The sequence below is a fragment of the Arvicanthis niloticus genome, chromosome 24 (genome assembly GCF_011762505.2).
Source record: "Arvicanthis niloticus isolate mArvNil1 chromosome 24, mArvNil1.pat.X, whole genome shotgun sequence".
In the NCBI taxonomy this organism is placed as follows: Eukaryota; Metazoa; Chordata; class Mammalia; order Rodentia; family Muridae; genus Arvicanthis; species Arvicanthis niloticus.
Genome location: NC_133432.1, coordinates 38,987,355 through 39,010,648, shown reverse-complemented (window position 1 = coordinate 39,010,648; position 23,294 = coordinate 38,987,355). Strand labels below are relative to the sequence as shown.

At 41.9% G+C, this 23,294-nt stretch overlaps 2 long non-coding RNA genes across 2 annotated transcripts in view; one reads left to right on the top strand and one right to left on the bottom strand.

Moving 5' to 3' along the window:
• LOC143438179 (uncharacterized) overlaps nucleotides 1-22,431 on the bottom strand; it is a 79,397-nt gene extending 56,966 nt beyond the window's left edge. Inside the window, exon 1 of the long non-coding RNA XR_013107179.1 lies at nucleotides 22,323-22,431. This is a non-coding gene — a long non-coding RNA (uncharacterized LOC143438179). The remainder of the gene's footprint in view (nucleotides 1-22,322) is intronic.
• LOC143437495 (uncharacterized) lies at nucleotides 1,877-4,137 on the top strand. The gene is made up of 3 exons (XR_013106939.1): nucleotides 1,877-1,940; nucleotides 2,113-2,213; nucleotides 4,026-4,137. It is a non-coding gene; the product is annotated as an uncharacterized LOC143437495 (long non-coding RNA).
• Nucleotides 22,432-23,294: the final 863 nt, after the last annotated feature.

Genomic DNA, 23,294 nt, shown 5'->3' with positions numbered 1-23,294 from the left:
AGGTATCTTTAAAAGATTCTGTCGATTGGAGAGATGGCTCAGCAATTGCAGAAGACCAATTGCCGGGTTTGATTCCCAGCACTGTATGGTGGCCCACAACCATCTGTAACTCTGGTTTCAGGAGGACTTGGTGTTTTCTTCTGGCCTCTGTGGGCACTGAATACAGGTGGTGCATATACATACATGCAAGTCACAATCCCAGACTCCTAAAAATAAATCTTCAAATAAAATAAAGACTCCTGCACTCTTTATCCCCAAAACAATGATATGGAGGTGCTCTTTTCCCTTTTTGCATACAATAAAGTACCTGAGAGCCTTGTCTCGGGAGAGTGAGGGCCAAGGAATGGTGGTGTACCGTGCTGCTGCTTTTCTTATTGTATAATCTATCATGCTACTATTTTCAGTGATGAAGAAAGAAACGCCCTGTCACGTGCTTATGCCTAGCTTTCTCCTGACTGGCCCATGAGGGTCAGTGGTTTTCTGAGTCTCGAATCATTTTTCATCCTGATGTCTAAACTCTGGGTCCCTCCAGTGCCCAGAGCTCCTGAATAGCCAGCACAGTTCTATTTCCTTCAACTGCAATCTACCCCTTAGAAATAAATGAGCTTTCCTTAAGCCCTGTAATTAGAATCCAAATGTAATATTCAAATAGCCTATACTTAGAATAGAAATAGCCTCTAAGTAGCCCATGCAAATGAAGGCATTAATGAATTAGGAATCACTAAAGGAAATAACGAGGGTGGCTCTATCCGTCCCCATGCTGGTCCCCTCCAGCCATGCAGTTATATTCAACAGCTTGCTAGAAGTCAAGTGTTTCACTCTCTAACCCCAGACACCCTTCTCTGCCATTCAGTGATGGATTCGGCAGATGGTTTTATTACTTTTCAAATGCCCTCATCCTGTCCATGGCCATTACTGGCCATACTCTTCAGAGCAGAGAGCTCCCTGATGATCCGAAGGAGAAGTGAATGGATACTTCAGGGTCTTTTGGTTGAGACAGACCTCAGGCTTGCTTTGATAAGGATAAACAAAAACCCCAAACACTTTTTATTATAGTTCACAAAAACCCCAAACATTTTTTATATCATTCACAAGTAACCACCCTCCCCTCACATACATACTATAAAATTCCTTTGTTCATTTTGTTTGTGGTAGGTAGGGAAACACTCCCCTCTGAGACACACACATACACACACACACACACACACACACACACACACACGTACGCACAGGTGTGCGCACACACTCCTTCCACGTTGCTGCTTATTAAGTAAAACAGTTCTTCTATGGCATGCCTACTGTGGGTTTTTTTTTCTTGTTTTTCGAGACGGGGGTTTCTCTGTGTAGCCCTGGCTGTCCTGGAACTCACTCTGTAGACCAGGCTGGCCTTGAACTCAGAAATCCGCCTGCCTCTGCTTCCCAAGTGCTGGGATTAAAGGCGTGCGCCTCCACTGCCTGGCTGCCTACTGTGTTTTTAGAACTATTTTGGATACATGTTTTCTTTCATTGAATTTTCCAGAAGCAGACATGAAAGACCATTATCAGTCTCACTTGTAGACAGAAGAAAACAGAACTCTGGAAAACCAAGTTGCTCAATCTTGTAATTTTGGTAGTAAAACATTACTACATCCCAGACAGCTCACTGGAACAGAAATAGACTGGTAATGTTTTTGGTTGTGTCAATATAAAAGAGGAAAAGATATATTGACTCTAAGAATTAATTTCAATGTTCAACAGTTGCAAAATCAGGGTAGATTTGGCTCTCACCTGTCAGTTGTAGCGCCCATCCTGACCCCTCCCCCAGGCCCTTTGAAAATAATACTTTATCTATTACCACTTGTTGCCTTTCTTCTCTCCTTTTTAAAATTTCCATTAAATTTCAAATTAGCACAGAGTATGCATGAGAGGGTAGCCAGAAGGATGATCATGTTAATGAATTGGTAAGAGTTGTTGAGGCAGTCTTTGTGGGTAGGGTATACATATTTATGTGAGTGTGCCTGTATGTGCAGGTTTGCATGACATGCGTGTGTGTGTGTGTGTGTGTGTGTGTGTGTGTGTGTGTGTGTGTGTGAAGGCCCAAGGTCCATGCCTTTCTTAATGGCTTCCCCCTAGGTCGCCCACTGAAGCCAGAGCCCATGGATTCAGCTAGACCAGCTGACCAGTGGGAACTTCTTACTCGAACCTCCTTGGTACCTGGATTATGGGCTCATCTGGTAATGATTAGTTTCCTTTCCTTGGCTGTGATGAAAACACTTTAAGAACAAAAAACCAGCTTAGAGGAGGAAAGAGTTTATTTGGCTTAAGTAGAAAACATGAAGGAATGTAATTTGCTGGCTCCTTGTCTCTGTCCCTCTCTCTTTCTCTTTATCTCTCTCTGTCTCTCTATCTCTCTGTGTGTGTCTCTCTGTGTCTCTGTCTCTGTCTCTCTCTCTCTCTCTTTCTCTGTCTCTTTCTCTCTCTCTCTGGCTCTCTCTGGCTCATTAGTCATTAGCTTTCTTAGATAGTATAAGATGCGCTGACCAGGGCATGGTGCTGCTCAGCGCCTGTGTCCTTCTACGTAAGACAATCAAGACCAATCTCTTTACTGCTTTATTGACTTGCCCACAGCCCAGCTTGTTAGAGACAATTCTTTAACTGAAACTCTTTTTCAGGTGATTCTAGGCAGTATCAAGTTTGCAGTTAGTGCTGAGATGCCGAGCTAAAGCTATCTTTTTTTGATGGTTATACCAGGAGAGATGGCTAGCAGTCTATAGGGTGGAAACTAAGGACTGTGAATAAAGTAAGAGCTTAGAAAGAAAATCTGAATTTAACATCTATGAGTGGAGGGCAGAGTTGAGGGGAGAAGGAAGAGGAGAGAGAAGAAATCTTGAGGAAAGAATTCAATATCTGCGGCACAAGAAGAGACCACTAGGAGATAGTGTGCTAATCAGGTAGACAGATGCTGAGAAGGTGACTACAAAAAAACTGTGAGCTTCCTGTGCTCCAAGCACCGTGAGGGAACTTCTCAACAACCCTGCAGAGTACCGAATCAATACTAGGAGCACTATTCATACTCCAAAGATTAGAGACCCTACCTAACCTACCCCAGGACACAGCCAGTTAGCACCATTGATGGGTAGGAATAACATCTGGTCGAGCCTGGTATCCCAAAGGACTGATGGGGGAGTTGGGGTGCCAGGATACTACAAGAGAATTCTGGGAATAAGCAAACACAGGTCGCAGGTCGATACTTGCTTCTGAACAAATAAGGCCTAGATCAAGGAAGGCTGATTTTGACTGAGGCAAAAGGTCAGCTTGAATTCATTACAAGAACAAAGTTGTGGCAGAGAATGAATGTTCAGTTCTAACCAGCTGCCCCGTAGTGCATGCTGGGAGGAGATGCAGCACAGCTTTTTTGCTGGTAGAGGATAAAGAGACCTGAAACTCTCATACACGTGTGTGTGTGTGTGCAAACAGCAGATATTGCTGTACTGCGAGAGACTTCTGAATGCCAATAACAAGTTGGCATTTTGAGTAGCTCACACAGACAACACACATACACTCAGATAGCACACACACAGCACACAGACATATACATATTCAACACATATACACATAGCACTCAGATCAACACATATAGAAATACAAAGATGACACACAGAGAGACAGCATATGCAGAGAGCACATGCAGACATATATACACATGGCACACACACATATACATGCAGAGACAGCACACACATTACACATACATAAGATATGCAGAGACAGCATAGACACAGTAACAGACACATGACACATGCACAAATATACCCAGCACACATACACACAAAGATAGCACGCAAAAGAGATAGAACATAAACACATATACATGGCACACACACAGCAAACACAGAGACACAGCACACACAAGATATATATATGGCACATACAGAATATGTATATGGCAATACCCAGACACACAGAGACAGCAAACAGGCATACATACAGTGTGCATATGAAAACATTGATTTTTTTTTTTTTTTTTTTGCTTATTTTAACTACAGATCTCTGAAAGAGAAATTTCCTGGCATAAGGACCACCTCAGTCTTGTTCCTGGCTCCACTTGTCTGTCCTGAATATTGCAGGTTGGGTTGTGGATAGATGTCTGGCCTCAGTAGCCAATCCTGGACAGCCTAGACATTCACAATGCGGCCCAGGCCCAGAATAAAGCCTGGATCAGTGGTCAGACCTCCTCTCTTGGGTATGTGAATGGAGAGATAGAGACTTCACTTGGTCATTTCTCTGTGGAGAGATAGACACTTCACTTGGTCATTTCTCTGTGGAGAGATAAACACTTCACTTGGTCATTTCTCTGTGTGAGATGATGGCCTCACTGTAATCCAGGCTGTCTTGGTCTCATAGTCATCTTGAATGTATCTCCGGAGTGCTGAGATATATGAATGTGTGCTTCATTCACAGGAGAAATGTACTTTGAAATATCACTCAGTGCAAGAAGGCATCACATAGCTTGCACTCTTTAGCAAGCTAGTCAGTAGTGGAATTGGGGAAGCTGCAGTGTCAGGGAGTTACATTGTTATAGATGTGTTATCTGGGGAAACAGATATTGTTTGGAAACAGTGAATAACCATTTGTTTTAATTCTAGAAACAAGTGGCATTTCAGTGGGTGGCAGTCCTTGCTCTCCGGACTGGGTTTGATACCTGCAAAAGTTCTCTCACAGGAATGCGCGTGGGAGTTTTATTTCAGTTTCCCACAGGGTGGATCCTATTTGCATGCAGTGGCAGTGGCAGTGGCAGCGGTAGCATGGAGGGGTTTCCCCCTTTCCCCTTTGCCAACTACTGCAACTAATTGAGAATTCTGTGACTTTTCCAGCTGGTGGATATTACACAGAGTACGTGTTTGAGTGATAAAAGACACCAGCTGTGGTCAGAGAGATGCTAATGCCTTTTCAAATGGACAGAACACTTACAAAAGGAAATGTAAAACTGGTCAATGCAACCAAGTCCAAATAAAAGAATACAGCCTTCTGAGACCACGCTGTACACACAAAGAGAGAATGCTGTGTGCACGCTCTTGATTAACAGCTCAGAGCTACATTTTTGTTGCTGTTGAACAATTAGAACTGAATGTAGCTAGATCTCCCCATCTTTCTTTTCCTTTGTTAAGGAAGTATTTTCATCTTGGTCATGGAAAATAAAATCTAAAAACACAACTTGTGTGTGTGTGCATGGTGTGTGTGTGTGTGTGTGTGTGTTTTCTTCCATCTCTCTTTCCTGGATCTCTCTGTAAGAAAAGCATTTCGTGCCAGGGAGAAGTGGTTATGTGAAGGAAGGCATACTAAGTACTTATGAATTAAGTAGAGAAGAAACCAAGGATTCTGGGAAATTTGATAAACTCCCTCACATCTTGACTGTGGGCTGCTCAGCCAGTCTTGGTACCAGAAGATGTCAGCAATGGAAAAAGTCAGGAAAATTATCTCAGGGGCAAAACTAACTGACATGGGGTAATCTTTGTTGTCACACTAAGGATCTTTGGCTTTACTACAGGAGTGAGGTACAGCATCATGGCCATCATTATCTAGCTTTGGAATCACTCGTGAGTTCAGGGTTTTGTTGTTGTTGTTTGTTTTAACTACCTCTTGATTAATTGCGACTATCCTAGGGTTCTGATCAAAAAGGAAGGGTTCCGTGTCATTGCCTTGAAGAATTCAAAACAATAAAATATTACGTGTGAGTGCTTCTAAAATTAAAATGTGTCATAGAGTGAGCTTCATTCTATTTGTTGATTTTCAAATGACACTTTGAACGAATAATATTTCATGGCAAGTGAAATGTTGCATGGTAAGAAACTTAATTATAAGAAAAATATTCATACAAGAAGATTGTCATTTTGCACTTAACAATTATCTTTATTTATAATTTTTATTTTTTATTAAAAATAGATTCTTTGCACTTAATAATTATACGGAGAAGTATGGGGCTTAACAAGAACAACAAAACCAGTAAAATCTTCAGTTTATCATAACAGTGGAAACTTACTAACATATTCTCTCTTCTCCAATGATCCCACCAAACACTTTAAAATACAGATGTGTTTGTCAGAGTTAAGCTTTACAGTAATTTTTTAAAAACTGAGTTTGGTAATGAGAGTAAAGAGAGAACAAAGAAATCTATATCCTGTACAAATGTAAAGTGAGCCCAGGACATCCAACTGCCACAGTGGCTTAGAGTTTAAAACAGTTAATTGTAAGAAAAGTGAAAGTGAATTTTCCTAATTGAGAAATAAGCAATATTAATCATCATGACGTAGATGTTTTGGAGGACAATAATTATCATTAGCTTATTACACTGATCTGGAGAATTTTATGTCTCCTCCTGCCTCCAGTTCATGACCAATTGAGTACTTGATACAGAGAGATTCATATGGAACCATTTGCATTGTGGTCCACTTAGTGAGTTCCAGGCCAGGCAGTGAGGCCATGTCTCAGAACTAAAACTAAAACAATACTAAACAAAAAGCCTCAGAGGATCATCGTCACAGGCAGCGTGAATCTATCCCATCTCCTCGTGTAGGATAACTTTCACCCTGTTTTCTTGAGAGAATCTGGTTTGAAAACTACATTATTTTGCCTGATCAATCAACTGCAGACTATAATACTTTGACTTTTTGGGTAAAGGAAAATCTCTTCAATTTGCTAGTCCAAACCTTAGCATCATTTCCGACATGAAATATCTGGGTCAGGTTAGACACAGATGAAAGCTCCCTTCTCCATTCTCATCCTAGGGAGATCTCCAACTGCCCTTTCCTGAATCCTGGCCACCCCGTGATTACCATGGCTTAGGTGAACATGTCAGATGTGCTGCCCTGACGCCTGTTTCAAGCCCCACTTTGGCCCATTAAATGATAGACGTGAGAGACTAGAATCTCTTTCTACCATTTTACTTAATACCAGGTTCAGACGTTGGTAAAAAGTAATTTAACATACAGTGCAAAACTTCCATCCATGTATGATAAAAATCACATTTAAATATGAGCTGGGATAAACTCCACTCTCTGTATTTCTATACAATAATCAAAACTGTAGGCTATATACTCAAGGCTTATTGTGTGTTTTGTTTGTAATTGACTTGGTTTTGTATATACTGAGACCCCTATGAGTTTCATGGTTTTACAGGATGTGAAAACATGAATTTACAAGTTTTTTCTTATTTTCAAAGCTGATATACCAGACCATAAAATATTTATACTAATAATGTACATTTTGAAGTCATGTCTGGTAATTATAATTCCAATAAGCCACTAATCAAAGCAGATCTTGGGCATGATCCTTGACTATAGTATCTTCCTATTAGGGAACAAAGTAACAACTTTCAAGAGATACAGAATGGATTCCATGGTACAATATAGTGTACAGGTATCTGGTGTCTTGGAATTCCAAGGGTATTTATTTACTTTTAGCTATTTTAGTTAATTTTATTTTGTGTGTATGAATGTTTATGTTTATATATCACATGTGTGCACTACTCATGGAGTTCAGAAGGTGCCAGATCATCCCCTGGGACTGGAGTTACAGATGTTTATAAGTTTGGTTGCTAAGAAGGAGCCCAAGTCCTCTGGAAGAGCAGTCCATGCTCTTAAGCACTGAGATATCTCCCCAGGCTCAGTATCTATTTTGTGACGATAATATTGATTGCAACTTTAGCTTTTGATACCTTAAAGGGCAATAGTATATAATACAATAGACCTAGTCAACATTAAAAGAATAAAATGTTTATGAATTAAATTAACAAATGTGACATAAAACATGTCAGGTAGAGCTGGGCATGGTGGCACATGCTTTTAATCCCAGTGCTCAAGGGCAGAGGCAGGTAGGTCTGAGTTTAAGGCCAGAACTGTACATAGTGGATTCCAGGCCAGCCAGGGCTATGTAGAAAGACCCTGACTAAAACCAAAAACAAACAACAACAAAACATGTCAGGTGACAGCTATAAATGTCACCAAAGGAAATTAAATAAGTCACTGGAAAGATTTTACATGTTCCTGGACTAGAGGCTTATCATGGCTAAGATACATTATTCAAATTGATATGCAAATTTGTTGCAATCCCTATCAAGATCTGGGCTATTAATTCTGCAGAAATTTAGAGACACGTCCAAGAATTCAGAGAGAAATGAAAGCGAGTCAGAGTCAAAGTAATCTCGAGAAGGACAACATTAAAGCGTGTGGGCTTCCCGACTTCAAAGCTTGTTATAGACCCACCAGCCACCGCGGGGGAACTTGTGTAAGGAAGGGCACAGAAACTAATGGAATATAACTGACACTCCAGAAACAAACCTACTCAGCAGCCTTATCTGTGATCAGTTTATTTTGAGGAGGGTTGCAAGTCCATTTGATGGAGAATTACATTTTCAATAAAGGCACTGTGGGTCACATGCAAAATAAAGTTATGAAAAGAGAACAAATACAGACATGTAGACGCTAATATACTAACACTCTCTGTGAGATCAGAAGAGCAAATCCTTGAAGGTTTACATGGGGCAGGATTTCTTAGATATGATATGAAAGCACATGTTGAAAACAAAATATAGGTACGTTGGATTTTACCATTTAAAAGAATCCTGTGCTACAGACAGTATTATCAAAGCAGTACAAAGGACCATGCCTGTGCTTTGATGGAGGGCACTGTCAAACAGAGCAGAGCACATCAAAGAGTCCTTTGTAGTTAACAGAGTGACAAGATAAACTGTGACACTGGGAAAATATTTGCAAGTCACATATTTGATAAAGGGCTAGCCTTTGAAATATACAGAGATGCTTCCTCAATAAATAGGCAAATAATCTACTTTAAAAACAGGCAACAGATTTGTAAAGCATTTTTTTCCCCTGTTGACTAATGGCCTGATACCGATGAAAAAAATGTCCAACAGCTTTATTCAGCAGAGAGAGGCACATCAAAACCACACTCACACACCTCAGCCACTAGAACCTGCTTCATCAGAGTGACTGCGAAGTGTTGATGAGGGTCTGGAGAAACTGGAGTCTTTACGTATTGCCCGTGGAATAGATAGGAGGGACAGCTATGTTGAGAGAAGATATCAGCTCTCTTAGAAAGTTAGGCATGAGGTTATCACATGACTCAGCAATTCTGTTTCTAAATTACATTCAAAAGGCATGATTTTCCAAAAACAAATGTGATGGCTAAGCTTGGTTGTCAACATGGCATATTTGGGAGGAGGGGAACTTCAAACAAGGAATTGTGTCCATCAGATTAGCTTGTGGGCACATCTGTGGGAGCATTTGCTTCATTATTAATTGTAGAAAGGCCCAGCCGGGCGGTGGTGGTGCACGCCTTTAATCCCAGCACTTGGGAGGCAGAGGCAGGTGGATTTCTGAGTTCGAGGCCAGCCTGGTCTACAGAGTGAGTTCCAGGACAGCCAGGGCTACACAGAGAAACCCTGTCTCGAAAAACCAAAAAAAAAAAAAATTGTAGAAAGGCCCAGCCCACTGTGGGTGGTGCCGTCCCTGTGGGTGGTGCCGTTCCCTAGGCAGGTATAAGACAGGTGGGTGAGTAAGCAAGAGGGAGTGAGGCAGTAAGCAGCATCCCTCTGTGGTCTCTGTTTCAAGCTCCTGCCTTGAGTTCTTGCTTTGGCTTTCTTCGAAAGGGCTGTAACCTGTAAGCCAAACTAAACCCTTTCCTCCTCAAGTTATTCTTGATCATGGTGCATTTTGCAGCAATCGAAAAATATTAATACAATAAGTGGTATGTATGTGTGTTCACACATTTTTTTTGTGTGTATATGTGTAAGTTTTAGAAAACAATTGTTATCCAAGGAATGAAGTAGTGGATTGCATGCTACACAATGAAACCTAAATACAATTATGCATTATGAAAGCAGCCAGGCACAAAGGCTGCCTGTTGTGGCATTTGGTTCATTTGAACACACCCACAGAGACAGTAGCTAAGTTAGCTGTTTCCAGGAGCAAGAGAATTAGGACAATGGGGAATAACTGCAAACGGCTGTCGCATTTCTTTTTTATTTAAAATTTTAATGTTTTGAGGATTTCATACATGAATATTGTATTTGCATCATTTCCACCCCTCCTTCTCCCTGTCCCCTTCCTCCCATATCCTGACCTCGTCCGCAACATTCGCTGCCGTATATACATCCTGCGAATCCAACTCAGTGCGGCTCATATGTGCACGTGATAGGCCTGACGATTTAGGATCAAATACTTATTGAGAGGTTTGACCCTGTACAAACTAATTCTCTCAACAGCCACTGATTGCCTTTAATTCTCTACCTAAGGGAAGGGCCTTGTGGAATTTCCCCTATGTGCACTGGCATGACCAGTAATGTCATTATGCAGGTCTTGTTTAGGCAGCCATGAGGCTTGGGCACGAGTTGTATCTAGAAGACAGTATCTAGCAGCAAGTCCACTCCTCTGCCTTGCACCCAGAGCCTTAGGCGTAGGGCTACATTGCAGTTGTACCAGTTGGGGCTGAGCCCTCCATGGTCACCTGTCGTCTGCATTTTGGCTCCATAGCAGCTTTTCTCTGCTGCAAAAGGAAACATCATTGATGAGGGGTGCCAGCTACATTTATCTGTAGACATATGGATGAGTATTTTGAAGTTATGCTGGCATTTCTTTTTAAGACAGGGTAAAGGATACCAGCAATGACTTCCTACTGGGGATTGAACTTAGCCGGGCACTAAGTTATACACGTCAAAAAGTTGAATTTTATACAAACGTGATTCAAGTCTCAAAAAATCCAATATAGCAAGGTCTTTAAAGATCAAGATTAATTTATTGAAAAATCACAACAGGTGAATTTCTTGTGAGTAATTCAGGCAAGGTTTCAATGCTCTGAGGTATTTTGTGGGTTTTTTTCCCTTGGTGAATGAGAAGTAGGACAGTTAAAAAATACGGTTGGCCTAGTTTTTGCCTTCGGGTGTTTAGTAGCTGACTAAAGGGACAGAGGCTATGAGATAAAGAGCAATACTTAGCCCCACATTTTGCTGCTTTGTCTGGCCTTCCCAGCACTTGTCCTGGAGTCCTTGAGAAGCCATACCCTCTCCTGACTCTGTTTTGCCTCATTCCCCACCCTAGAGCATTGCTGGGAACCAGGTACATCCATGATGGTGTGACACTTTTACCATTCTGAATACTTTAGAAATTCAACATAATCAAAGGATCCTTTTTTTTCTTTTAATTGGCTTTAATGAGGTGAATCAATCTAATCCTTAAAGTCTCTCTAAATTCATAAGGTAATTATTAGTGAGAGGTTAGCACAGATTGAATGCCAGTCTCTAGTAGATGGGTATAAACAAGAACAATTAGTTTAAAAGGTAAATTTAAAAAAAAAAATCACATTAGCCAAAACTCTAAATATCATGCAGCTGAAATCCAAGTTGAAAGAATGGATAATTTTGTTTTGGTGAGATGGCTCAGCAGGTAAAGGCACCCGCTGCCAAGCCGGGCTGACCAGAATTGGATCCCTAGAACTCTCACGGTGGAAAGAATGAAATGAATCCTTTAGCTGTCCTCTGACACTCACAGGCTTGCTGTGGCGTGAGCTCCCATGCCCTCTGCCCTGCCCCTCCCCACAAATAAATACGTGTATAAATTTTAAAAGAATGAATAATACTTATTGGTAAGAATTACTAGTATTACTCTGGGGTGGGGGGCAAGTTCTACTACACCATCTAACAGGCCAGTGTATAGCAGTCAGATTTTAATGATTTTGAATGATGCATAAACCCGTAGTAAATTATGACTTTACAGGTAACTTTCAGATGCTCAAATTAAGACATTCTTAGTCTCTTCCCTGGGGGGCCATTCTGGCCCTGGCCTTTGGAGAGATGAGTGATCACTTCCTTTTCTGACTCCTCTTATATGTTGGCTTCATTTCCTAATGTCAGATAGATGCTCTTTCATTGGATGTATGCATCCGCAAATCTACAGCCTTCCAAACAGTATCTTGGACGTCTAATAAATCAATACATGAATGAGTCCACAAGGGAAAATTAAGCCGGGCATCATACTTAGATATTTAGTAACATTCAATGTGGTCGGAGTTGCTGAGCAAATCAACAATGTGGGCTCTGCGGGCTCTGCATGGAAAGTAATTTGCATTTGAGGCTACCTCTGAAAAAAACACGGAACTCTCTGCGGATTCAGTGAATTCATGGATTGTAGAACATGGTAAACTTAGCAGTGTTCTTCATTGCCCTGAAGTCCTCTCACTGGGTTTCAGACTTGGCTCAACTCATGTCCTAGCCTCAGCTGGGGTCAGTGGTCCACTTTGAACATCAGTTACTGTGATGGCTAATGTTGGTGGTCAACTTGACACGTCTAGAAGGAGGGAATCTCGGTTGAACCTGTATCAGATTAGCTGGTGCAATGTCTGTGGATGCATTTTCTTGATTTCTAATTGATGAGGAGGGCCCTGCTCACAGTAGCATCATTCTCTAGGCAGGTGGAGCTGCCCAAGGAAGCAGGCCAGTAAGTAGCAGTCCTCCATGGTTTCTGCTTCCAGTTCCTGCCTTGAATTCACACCTTGGCTTACCTCAACGATGGACTAGTTGTAACACAGAATAAGTTATTTTTGATCAGTGTTGTAGGACAGAAACAGAGATGCAAACTAGGACAGTCACCACATTTTAAAATAAGTTATTTGCTCTTTCTCATCCAACTCGTCCTAACACAAAAGATATAGTGAAGCAGAGTATAACAAACCTTTTATAAACTATGTGGTCAGTGTCACAATGGGGAGGATAAAAGCAGGTGCTGGCTATTGGGCCAACATTGCAAGGTCAGGAACCTATCCAGGAAGTATCCAACAATAAAACTCAGATTACTCAAAGGTAACTCCTATTTCTCATGTTAGGTAGGTTCTTGATCATGTTGTAGCGGGTCCTGCCTTATTGGGTGGAACTGGATACATCCCAATACCCTTGTCATTTTGTGCAACTCATTAAAAATTAAGAAAATATGTTCTTTTATTATTTTAAATTATGCATATTGTGTTTATGTATAGATATGTGTATGTGAGTGGAGGAGCCTGCAGAGATCAGAGGAACTGGATCCACTCAAGAGGGATTTATTGGCAGATGTGAGCTGCCAGATGTGAATGCTGGAATTCGAACTTGGCTCCTCTGGAAGGACACTGCATGCTCTTAACCACTGAACTCTTGCTCCAGATCCTAATTTATATAAATCTGTAGGGAACAGTTCTGTGACAGTCTTCATATGCTGAAGGAGTATATTACCAAAACATGGGAAGGAGTATTGATTGGCTTAAGGCTAGGGAGACACCTTGGTTGGTAAAGTGCTTGCTGTGCAGTCATGAAGAACTGAGTTTAAGCCGTAGAATCCACGTGCAAGGCCAGGGGTGACTGCATGTGTGTGAAAGCCCAGTCCTGGGGAGGCAGAGGCAGGCTGGCCCCCGAGACTCATTACCAAAAGACCAAGCTAAGTGGAAATCCTGAGATCAGAAAAAGTGGAAGTCTCTCCCAAAGAATGGCATGTGAGATTGACCTCTGACCTCCACTTGTGCAATTACACCTGAACTTCTGAACTTCTCACTTCTCTCTCTCTCTCTCTCTCTCTCTCTCTCTCTCTCTCTCTAATACACATACTCTTTGAGTTAATGCTACAAAATATGCAGGAAGCAATCAAATTGAGGGAAAAACGAATAATCTTGTACTAATACTGATAATCTTGCCACTGTTGAGAGGGAACATTAATTCTGCACTTCCTTGGCACAGAATTTTTGTCTGGCCTCTTAAGTTATCCCTTTTAGCCAGCAGATAAGCGAATGTGATATTTTCTCCCACCAGCCCCTTCTGCTGCCAGTCCCTTTGGTGAACTACAATGGAAAGGCAATTCCTGAGATAAGAGGAGTATTTCAGACAGTGGAGCAGTTACTACTTGGGACACATTTTGTCTTGCAGGATGAAATGCTTCTTTGTTTGGGCTTTCCTGTCTTTCTTTCCATAAGGAGGCTCACTCTGTTGTTTAAGCAGCTAAAAGCTCCATGGTTGTCAAGAGGCCTTCATTGAGAAAGGGGTTCCCATTGAGATGGGAGGAAAGGGAACCGTCACACCAAAAGGAAAAGGAATCTCAAGTTCCAACTCTCTTTAGGGCCCTCCTGGGTGTCATAATTTTGCTCAAATTCCCAAGAGGGAAGGTCATACATCATGCCATTTGTCGGGTGAAGCCCAAGCTACTGGGTTAAAGTATCTCTGTGTGATTGAGCACAGGAACCTTCAACCAACCAAGGCAGAACATGACCTGCCTCTGAAGGAAGAGAGGCTGCAGCTTAAATGGCTACATGGCAAGATGGGAGCACTCATGACCTAGGACTAAAGGTAAGATTCCTGGGGACTGCATTTCTTGGCTTCTTTACCTCTGAATGGAGGAGGGAGATTTCCAGGTTGCTTCCACGGATCACAGTAGAGTGGCAAATGGGTCGTTTTGAACTCCTATCTTAATATTAGTAATAAATTGGGCAGAATGCACCATACAGACAGACTCACAGTGTTTAGAGGTGGGAAGTGACCCCAGGCATATAGTTAGCTTAGGCATCACTACTCTGAGGTAGAGAGGAGACCCTGGCTACACAGCTTGGTGGTTCAGAGCTGTCTATTGCTAGACAGCTACTACTTGGGTGTGAATAGTGTCATCCCTGCATCTTCCTTTACCTGATTCTACATATTCATAAAATAAAACATCTATATGTTAAAGATGTTAAAGCATCCATAGCCTATATATTTGCAAAGATTAAATCACTCAATTATTCAAGAGTCTTGGCCCAAAGAATTGTACAGTGTTTGTTCTTATTGCCATGGAACTTCCCAAGATGCTACATGGTTTTCATTTTCCTTTTTTCTTTTTTTCCTTTTGTTTTTTGTTTTTGTTTTTTTTTTTTTTTTGAGACAGGGTTTCTCTGTGTAGCCCTGGCTATCCTGGAACTCACTCTGTAGACCAGGCTGTCCTCGAACTCAGAAATCCTCCTGCCTCTGCCTCCCAAGTGCTGGGATTAAAGGCGTGCGCCACCACTGCCCGATGCCACACAGTTTTCAAATGTGATGCTAACCACAGTAAAACCAGAGCCTATTTGACAAGTGTTCCACATGTGGAAAACATCTGCTCCATATACATAGTGTTTAGTGAACGTTCTTAGGTCATTTGTTCTTAGTGGGAGGAAATGACCCCCCTCTGTGTATTAGTCTCTGGTGAGAGCTAGAACTCATCCATGTATTCAGAGTCTTCAGAGCACTGACCAAGGTCAGAGGAGCAGAAAAATCCCTGCTCTGTCCCAAATACATCCAGCAAGCTCATTGGCTAGTTCTCTTTAAATCTCAGGACGATGGGGCTTGGGGAACTATCAGCTGATTGTTCATAAACCACAAGCTAGTCGCCAGTCCCCTATCACACCAGACTTTAAAATTTCCTCTTTACCATGCAGTTCTAAAAACACCCACAGCTGTATTTGCCTGCCAAGTTATCTAACACAGAAGCAGCGTGGTCACAGAAAGTCTCCAGCTGTTTGCGTGTCACTAAATCATGTGTGTTTCAGAGCTCTGAGGCCACTTCAGCTCCTCTGTTCCTTCTCTGGTTACACTCACTAAGCCTTGGCATCTCTGCTATCTATGTCCACTTTGCAAGATATGGAGATACATGAGGACATTGGTGGGAGTGGGGTGAGGGAGAGAGAGAGAGAGACAGAGACAGAGAGACAGAGAGAGGAGGAGAGAGACACAGAAAGAGATAGAGAGAGAGAGAGCTTGATCCTGACAGTTCAGACTTCATACTCCACAATGGACAAGTTCTGTGCCTTCAGGGATAAAATTCTTCTACAGACTTGATCCCTTTGCCAGGGTCCTCAGGTTCTACCAAAGATGCTGAGTAAAATTTTACTTTCTTACGACTTTTACACTGTTTACTTTGAATGTGTTTCTCCTTGTTATTTATGAGAATGTGCACAAGAAAAATGTCCAAAGAAGCATTTAGACGTGTAGTTTTAGAGCTGTATCATCCAACTATTGTTGGATTCCTAAGACACTGTCGTCTGTGAGATGCACTATTGGGCAGAAAAAATACTGTTATCCTTTAAACATCTTGACTTGTTGTAAGGTACCTCTTAATTCCAGATGTGGAAACAAGAAAAGAGTCTGAAAACTAAGTTTATTTAAATCATGTTCTCTTATGATCCAGGACAAAATTATTCTGCTTAACAGATACTAAGTTATTGCTACTCTAAAATACTTCTGACTGAATTGCTTTTACTCTCCAGTGCTAGAACCAAGTCCTGAGGATTTTTATTCAGGACACAAACTGAAGTATTCATAGGTGACAGGAGGCTGGCCTGGACACTTCATAGAAAATCTGGTGGTGGGCGTTGGGGGAGAACATGGGTGGGCTTACTGAGAGTTGGAAATTGTTCAGGCTGCATTGCATTTGGACAAGTGCTTGTTTTGCTACTCTTTTAAAAGCTCAAGGGTGGGAGGATGTCTACTTACTAGTGACAGAGCTTCAGAGGATAAGACTGGGCTCTCATGCAGTAGAAAGTGTCGGCACGCCCGTGGTACAAGGTTCCATAGAGACACTGACAAACATGTCTGCTGAGGCTGTGGGTGAAAGATGCTTCTCAGAAATGGTTCTTATTCTTTCCTCTGAATGCTAGGTGGGTTTTTTGTTGTTTGTTTGTTTGTTTGTTTGTTTTTTGTAATTGTATTTAGTCCTAAAGGTCATGTTCCCTTTCAAATCAATATTCACTCAGTTTAGTGAGCAAAGAGTGTTGGAAGAGAAGATAGTTAAAACCAGTCACACTAGTGACAGACATTTCCACTGGACAGCCCAGGATTTTGCCATGTGGTTTATCACATGCTGTTTAATCCTTATGAAGACCTTGGCATCTCTATTTGTACCCGGGTGGAAACGGCCTGAGAAAAGTTAAAAAGCCAAATGGACAAGTGAGTTCCAGGGCACAGATATCCACATGCTTATAGGTCACAATTATGCACCACCTTTCTCTGGTTACTCCATTTAAGCTACAGAGGAAATCCCACTGGTCCAATAGTCAGCCTAAGACAGCAGCAGATAAAGGTTGGCGAAAGATGCACAGATGAAAGGAGTGAACAAACCCTTGTAGAAACAAACCAAAAAGGAACACAAACACCTCTGCACAGAGAGTCAACAGTGCCAGCAGCAGGGCACGCCATAGAGTGGCCTCCATTCCCTCCAGGGTCTTTAATCCACACCAGATGGGGGCTCACAATTTCTTCAGCTTCTACTGCAGCTTGGCCCAGCTGTTGTGAAGCAGAACATCTCTGGGAGTGTCACCGGGCCTCTGTCATGCCCAGCCTACAGCGTTTACCCATCTGGAGCCTTGTCCATGCTCTTTGACATAGTGTGAAGAATAGTTTTCATATGGTCGTTTCCCTGCATAGTCCTGACTTGCTAACCATTCCTTGTTACAAAATCTAATCGCTGTTCTTTGCATGTGTAGAGATCCAAAGATTATTCCTGCCCTGGCAGGCCAACTCATACTGTGATTGTATTTACCCTCAGACGCCTCAGCCATTCTTAGTCAAAAGAACTTCCGGGCGTGAGACCTCATCTGGGTTGGAAAACATTTAGGTTTCAGTGTTCTGGGGAAACCGAAGCTTGCCATGTGTTCTTTCAAACAATTAAAACAAAACAAAACAAAAAACCCAAAACCCTTGGGTCTGGGGCTATCAATACTCTGTCCCTGTATTTCCGACAATGTCACCAACAATCATGTTGAACTTCATTGAGGCATTCTGTACAGCTGCTTTTCTACTTATGGGCTGCAGTGAACAATCTTTTCCACTGCTACAACTTGTTCAGATAGCCTGTTAAGATCTGCCCTAGATTTTCATCTTGGTCACAAGTGGATGTAGCTTTAAAAATTTTATCTCTGGGTATTTATTAAACATATATATCCAAGGCACTGATAGATTTGCATCTTAAAGAAGAATTCAAATCAGAATTTTCTTACAAGCCACCTCACCTCTCCCAAGTTGCTATCTGCACCCTCTGAATGTACTGAACGGCTCCCCAATAGTCCCGGAATGGAGTTAACGTGTTACTTAAGTTCAAGCAGAGTATGTCTATTGCATTTCTTTACGTTACTGTTTCCCACTAATTTGCCCAGAATTATTTAAATAAATGTAATATGTAGCTAATAATAATAACTACTATTATTTATATTGTAGTAAAATAATCATCATCCCCTAGTTAAAAATGGATGATGCCATTTAGTGTCCTTTAAAGGTTGCCATGTTTTGGTATAATACTAGAGAATGATTAACAATTTGGGACTATTATGCTTGTTTTTCTTTGTATTTAAAAATGTAAAAAAAATTACTTTATTTTATATGCATCAGTGTTTTGCCTGCATGCATGTCTGTATACCATGTACATACCTGCGTGTAGAGGTAAGAAGAGTGGACCGGTAGCCCTGGAACAGGAGTTGTAGACGTTCGTGAGCTACCACGTGGGTGCCCTTAACTACTGAGCCATATCTCCAGCTCCTGCTTTTGTTATCTTTAATTCATTTCTAGCCAGATACTCTTTATGGAGTATTGCTTATAATTCAGGATAATCAAAATCATCTAAATGCTCGTTAACTAATTTAGAAGAATGCAACTATCTAACCACCAAGAGATTATTTGAAAATACATGAGTATTCAAGTGCCAGGAAGTAGGTAAGTGATCGAATGAAGTCCTCAGAGAAGCATCTGGAAAGCCCGATACACACTCATGTGCTTCACTTGGGGGGAACGTGATGTGATTTTTTTCTCATTTCCATTTATAGTTATTATTTCCTCATAATGATTACGAATTGCTTAAGCTGGTTGACATGTAAGTTAACAGAGAGTTGAACCCATGGACTCATTCCCAGTAATTGGTCCCTAAAGAAGTTCTGAAGCCCCTAAACTTTTCACAGCACAGGAAAAGTAACTGCAGATGAATTAAGAGGTGTATACTAGAATAAATGATGAAAAAGTTCTCAGAATTATCAAATTCTGTTTAAAGAGGGTGTTTCACAGCTGGCCCATATTTTATCCCACATACTTTGACCAGGTAGAAGATACTTTTCTCCAGCTAATATTTTATGTTGAGAATTGGCTTTTAGGCTACGTAATGTGTTCTCTATCTCCCAGGCTTATAGCACATTAATGATAAAAACAATCAACCAATCAACCAATCAATCAAACACACCCCTCCCCCACACACACACACACAAACCCAAAACAAAAACAAAAAAAACTAAAAAACAGTGAGTATTGAGGCAACTTCTTTCTTAGTGAATCTATACTAGATTCTAGGGTCCTTCTGGCATCTCCTTCAATAGTCTACAATCCATCCCTTTAATGATCTAGGCACTGCCAATTTGAGGAAATTGAACATGTGCATCCATTCTTTGGAGACTGTCTAAAGATACCAACAGGGAACACTATCCTACTTAAAAACAAAGCCATTTGACTCCAAGCACTTCTCACTGGCTGAATTTCAAGGAAATTGCTCGGTTTCCACAGTGTTTGGCATTCCTACAGACTCAATAATGTTACACAGGTCTGCCATTCTCCCTTCCTACAGATTCCCAATGCTATTCCTTTGCATTGACCCATTTTACTAGTGTCTAGGTCATTGATTGTAATAGTTGATTGCAGGCTAAGTGCTGCTGTTGGCAGTTGGAGGACAGGATGTGCTCAGAAGCTCAGTGCAACCCACCCCTCTTAGTGTGAGCCCTTCTGGATCATGGTGGGAAGTCTCATTCCTTCATAACTTTGTCTCGCATGTATTAAATAGGACAGAACACTTTACCCATTCCCGTCTTGTCTATAAAGGATCCACTTTAAGGTTAGTTCTCTCGTGCCTAGACCATGTTTAAAATAAAGCCAGATTTCTCAGTGTTAGTTCTCAAAGATTCCTATGCCTGTGTCATTTAAGTAAAAACTTATGGAATGGTTGAAGACTACATCAGAAGGGTGTGGCATCATGGTAAAGTCAGCTATCTTTTCAGCCTTTTGTTATGAACATCTAACTAAAAAATAATATGACCGAAAGGCAAACAACTTTAAGAGTGATTCTGGGATGGTTGTGATTTCCTCAGAACAGGGAATCTTGTTTGTTTGTTTTTTGTTTGTTTGTTTGTATTTTATGTATGTTTGTGTTTTGCCTGCCGGTATGTTTGTACACCTGTGGTACCTGGTGCCAAAGAGTCAGAAGAGAACATCAGATCCCCTGAAAGTAGAGCTTAGTGTGGTCGTGTCCTACCACGTGGGTTCTGGAAACTGAACTGGGGTCCTCTGCAAGAGCAGGTGATACTCTTACCACCGAGCCATGTCTCCAGCCCCAGGGAATTCTTGTACCCATTGTTTATCTAGTATCCTGGTCTTGGTCTTGGAGACTGTCTCCCATGCTCTTCCTTGCAGAGAAATCAGCTTCTGGACACAGTCCAGGCACAGGACATGAACAACCTAAGAGCATAAGGCATTCATGCTCTTCCAAAGAGGAGAGGTTGAGAGGCCATTTTTTGAGAAAATAGAGACGTTTTGGCTTTTTTAAAATGTGCTCCTTAATGAGGCAATTTCCTTCCCCGATCTGATGTAGATACATTTTGTCCCCCACTTTTGTTTTATTGTAATATGACAAGACATTACAGACTGTGGCCCTGATTAACGAAGTGAACATGTTTCTTAAATATTTATCCTAACACACGGGCTGTTTAGGTTGCAGATGTGTGGGAACGTTGTCAAGTTAAAAATAACAACGGAATGCTGGGATGCTAAGCCAAACCCACGGCTTGCCCTGATAGTCTCCATCCTGGGTATCTGGCTGCAAAAAGCCAGCAGCTTGCTCCTTAGACACTGTTACAGAAGTGGGTGTTTAGCTAGCAAAAAATCACAGTGAGAAAGAAAGAAAAAGCCCCAGGAGACGGCCTTCTCAACCTCACATCCTGTACTAGGGTGTGGGGTGAAGAGAGTCTTTCTTCCTTGTCTGTGTTAAAAAATACAGTAATAAAGTGCAGGAGACCCCAAGCACACCCTGGATAGGTGAGGCATCTTTACCCTAGACGGGTAAAGCCCGGGGAGAAGAAGATGAGGAACAGGCTAAATCTTCCCTACAATGACACCTTTGGAATTTAGATAGGACAGCTACTGAGGCTTGCTCTTAGCTTGCACGCAGGAGGGAACCCCTGTCATAGAAGTAGGTACTAGGGACTTGTATGTGGATATAAACCACTGGCACAGGGGAGAAAGACATTTGGCAGGACTGTGATTTGTGTGGAGGGAGACAAGGGTACAAATAGGAGGGTGTTGCAGGGGGTGGGGCATTCAGAGTCAGGAATAGAGATCCAAGGGAGAGTTCACTAAGACCACAGTTCATTTCCTCATCTTGTATCTGAAAAGGCCACACAGGACAGAAGGAACTATGTGGACACAAAATTAACACAGTCAGCTTGATTAGAGTCTGTCTTTTAAGACATCTGGAGGAGAGAAAGATGATTCAACATCTAACATACAGAACAATACTTCACAGAGATATATACCCTCTGTAGACGACCTAGTGACAAGCATTGAGTCAGATTAAACATGAACCAAAACATTAAGCGTTCCTGGGACTTCCACCCGAAAGATTGGATTTTGTTAACATTGGGCAAGTGATTACCTTATATACATTTGAGCTTACTCTATGACATTCCATGTTGGCCAAACCCCTGGCCTTTAATCTGCACTCGGATAACTCCCAACTTCCTGATTTAATTTGACTAAATCCCAGGGAACTGGCCTGCAGGAGCCAGCACTCACCCAACAGATTGCCCACACTGTGCAGTGCCCATTGAGGCAGCAGAATCTAACTCCCTTTGCCACATCTAAGCAAACACCAAGGGACTAAAGCAAAGAGACCGGAGTGAGATTTGGTCACAATTCCCCAGGGTTTCTCACCTGTCCTGGACGCAATCTCAAGTGGTAGAGATAATCTGATCCCTTTTAAAGTCAATGGATTGCACTGGCTGAGAGCAGAGAAAAAAGCCTGCACTCTGCCCACCTCCACACATGCCTAAAGTACAACAGCTCTGTGCACCCATTTTGTCCCAGAAAACTTTATTTTGAAAGCAGTGGCTTTAAAAAAAATCCTTCTGTTCTAAATCCGAGCCCTGTGAGCACATTTGGCGAGGAGCTGTTACAGGACAGGAGGCTAAGCAAGCCTGATCAAGTTTCACACGAAGCAAAGCAAAACAAAAAACCTGTGGCTTCACATTGTTTCAGAGTTCAAGAGTTGTGGTGGAGCTCTGCTTACCTTATGGCTTCGGCTCCAGAGAGGTCTCTCAAGAGGAAAAGCAAGATGCCAAGGTGCAGGGTTGATTTTCCTTGCACACAAGTTTTAGCTGTCAAAGCATCCAGTTCCTCGGGAAGAACCAGCCCCCTCTTGCCAAACACCAATGAGGAAGCCACACAGTGCATGTGAGCAGAGGCTTCCCTGGAAGTCAGTCACAGTCTGCACACATTCTCTGGGACAGAGGTGCCAAATGAACTTGGCTCGTGTCACACAAAGCATCCCATTGTGATATCCTGAGCATCTATTGAGGAGGAAAGAGTTCTACAAAACTCTTGCCAATCTGAAATTTTCTTGCTTTTGTTAGCTGTGACTTCCATTCATTGAAAATAAAGAGAAAACATCTGGTAACAGCCTCCCAGGGAACCAGTCATTATGTAGAACCCAGGCATACATTGAGATAATAGGGAAGGCTTACCTTCTGGGATGCACTCACTGCTGGTAGGATGGTTTTAGTTAAAGTCCTGTCTCACCTCACCACTTAGAAGAATAGTCTCCCCAACAGAATATTTTACTGGAAGAAAGTTCATGATTATGCGTGTATAACGATGTTTGCTGAGTGATTTCCACCAGCCCTAAGGGTACAAAGAAAACTGAATGAATTTGTGATATAAGATTAATGGATGGAATTAACACAGTATGTCAAGTTGACTCTTTCCAACAAGGTAGCCAGAAGTCACCGTGAAGCCAGTTAGTGGCTCAGTCTCTGATTGCTCCCAGAAATTCAGGTTAGTTGACTAACCTGGAAGTTCACATCTTCTTGCCTGACAGAGAGATGTGACCAGAAAAACACCTTTAGCTTTCTTCCTGCCTCCCAGGAGGCTGACTCTAACTGGAGACACACAGACCTTACTCCCCACCCTCTCCCTTTCCACCTTCTCCCACCCCCACCCCCATCCCTAACTCACACATAAGGTTCCCAGGGGAAACATTTGC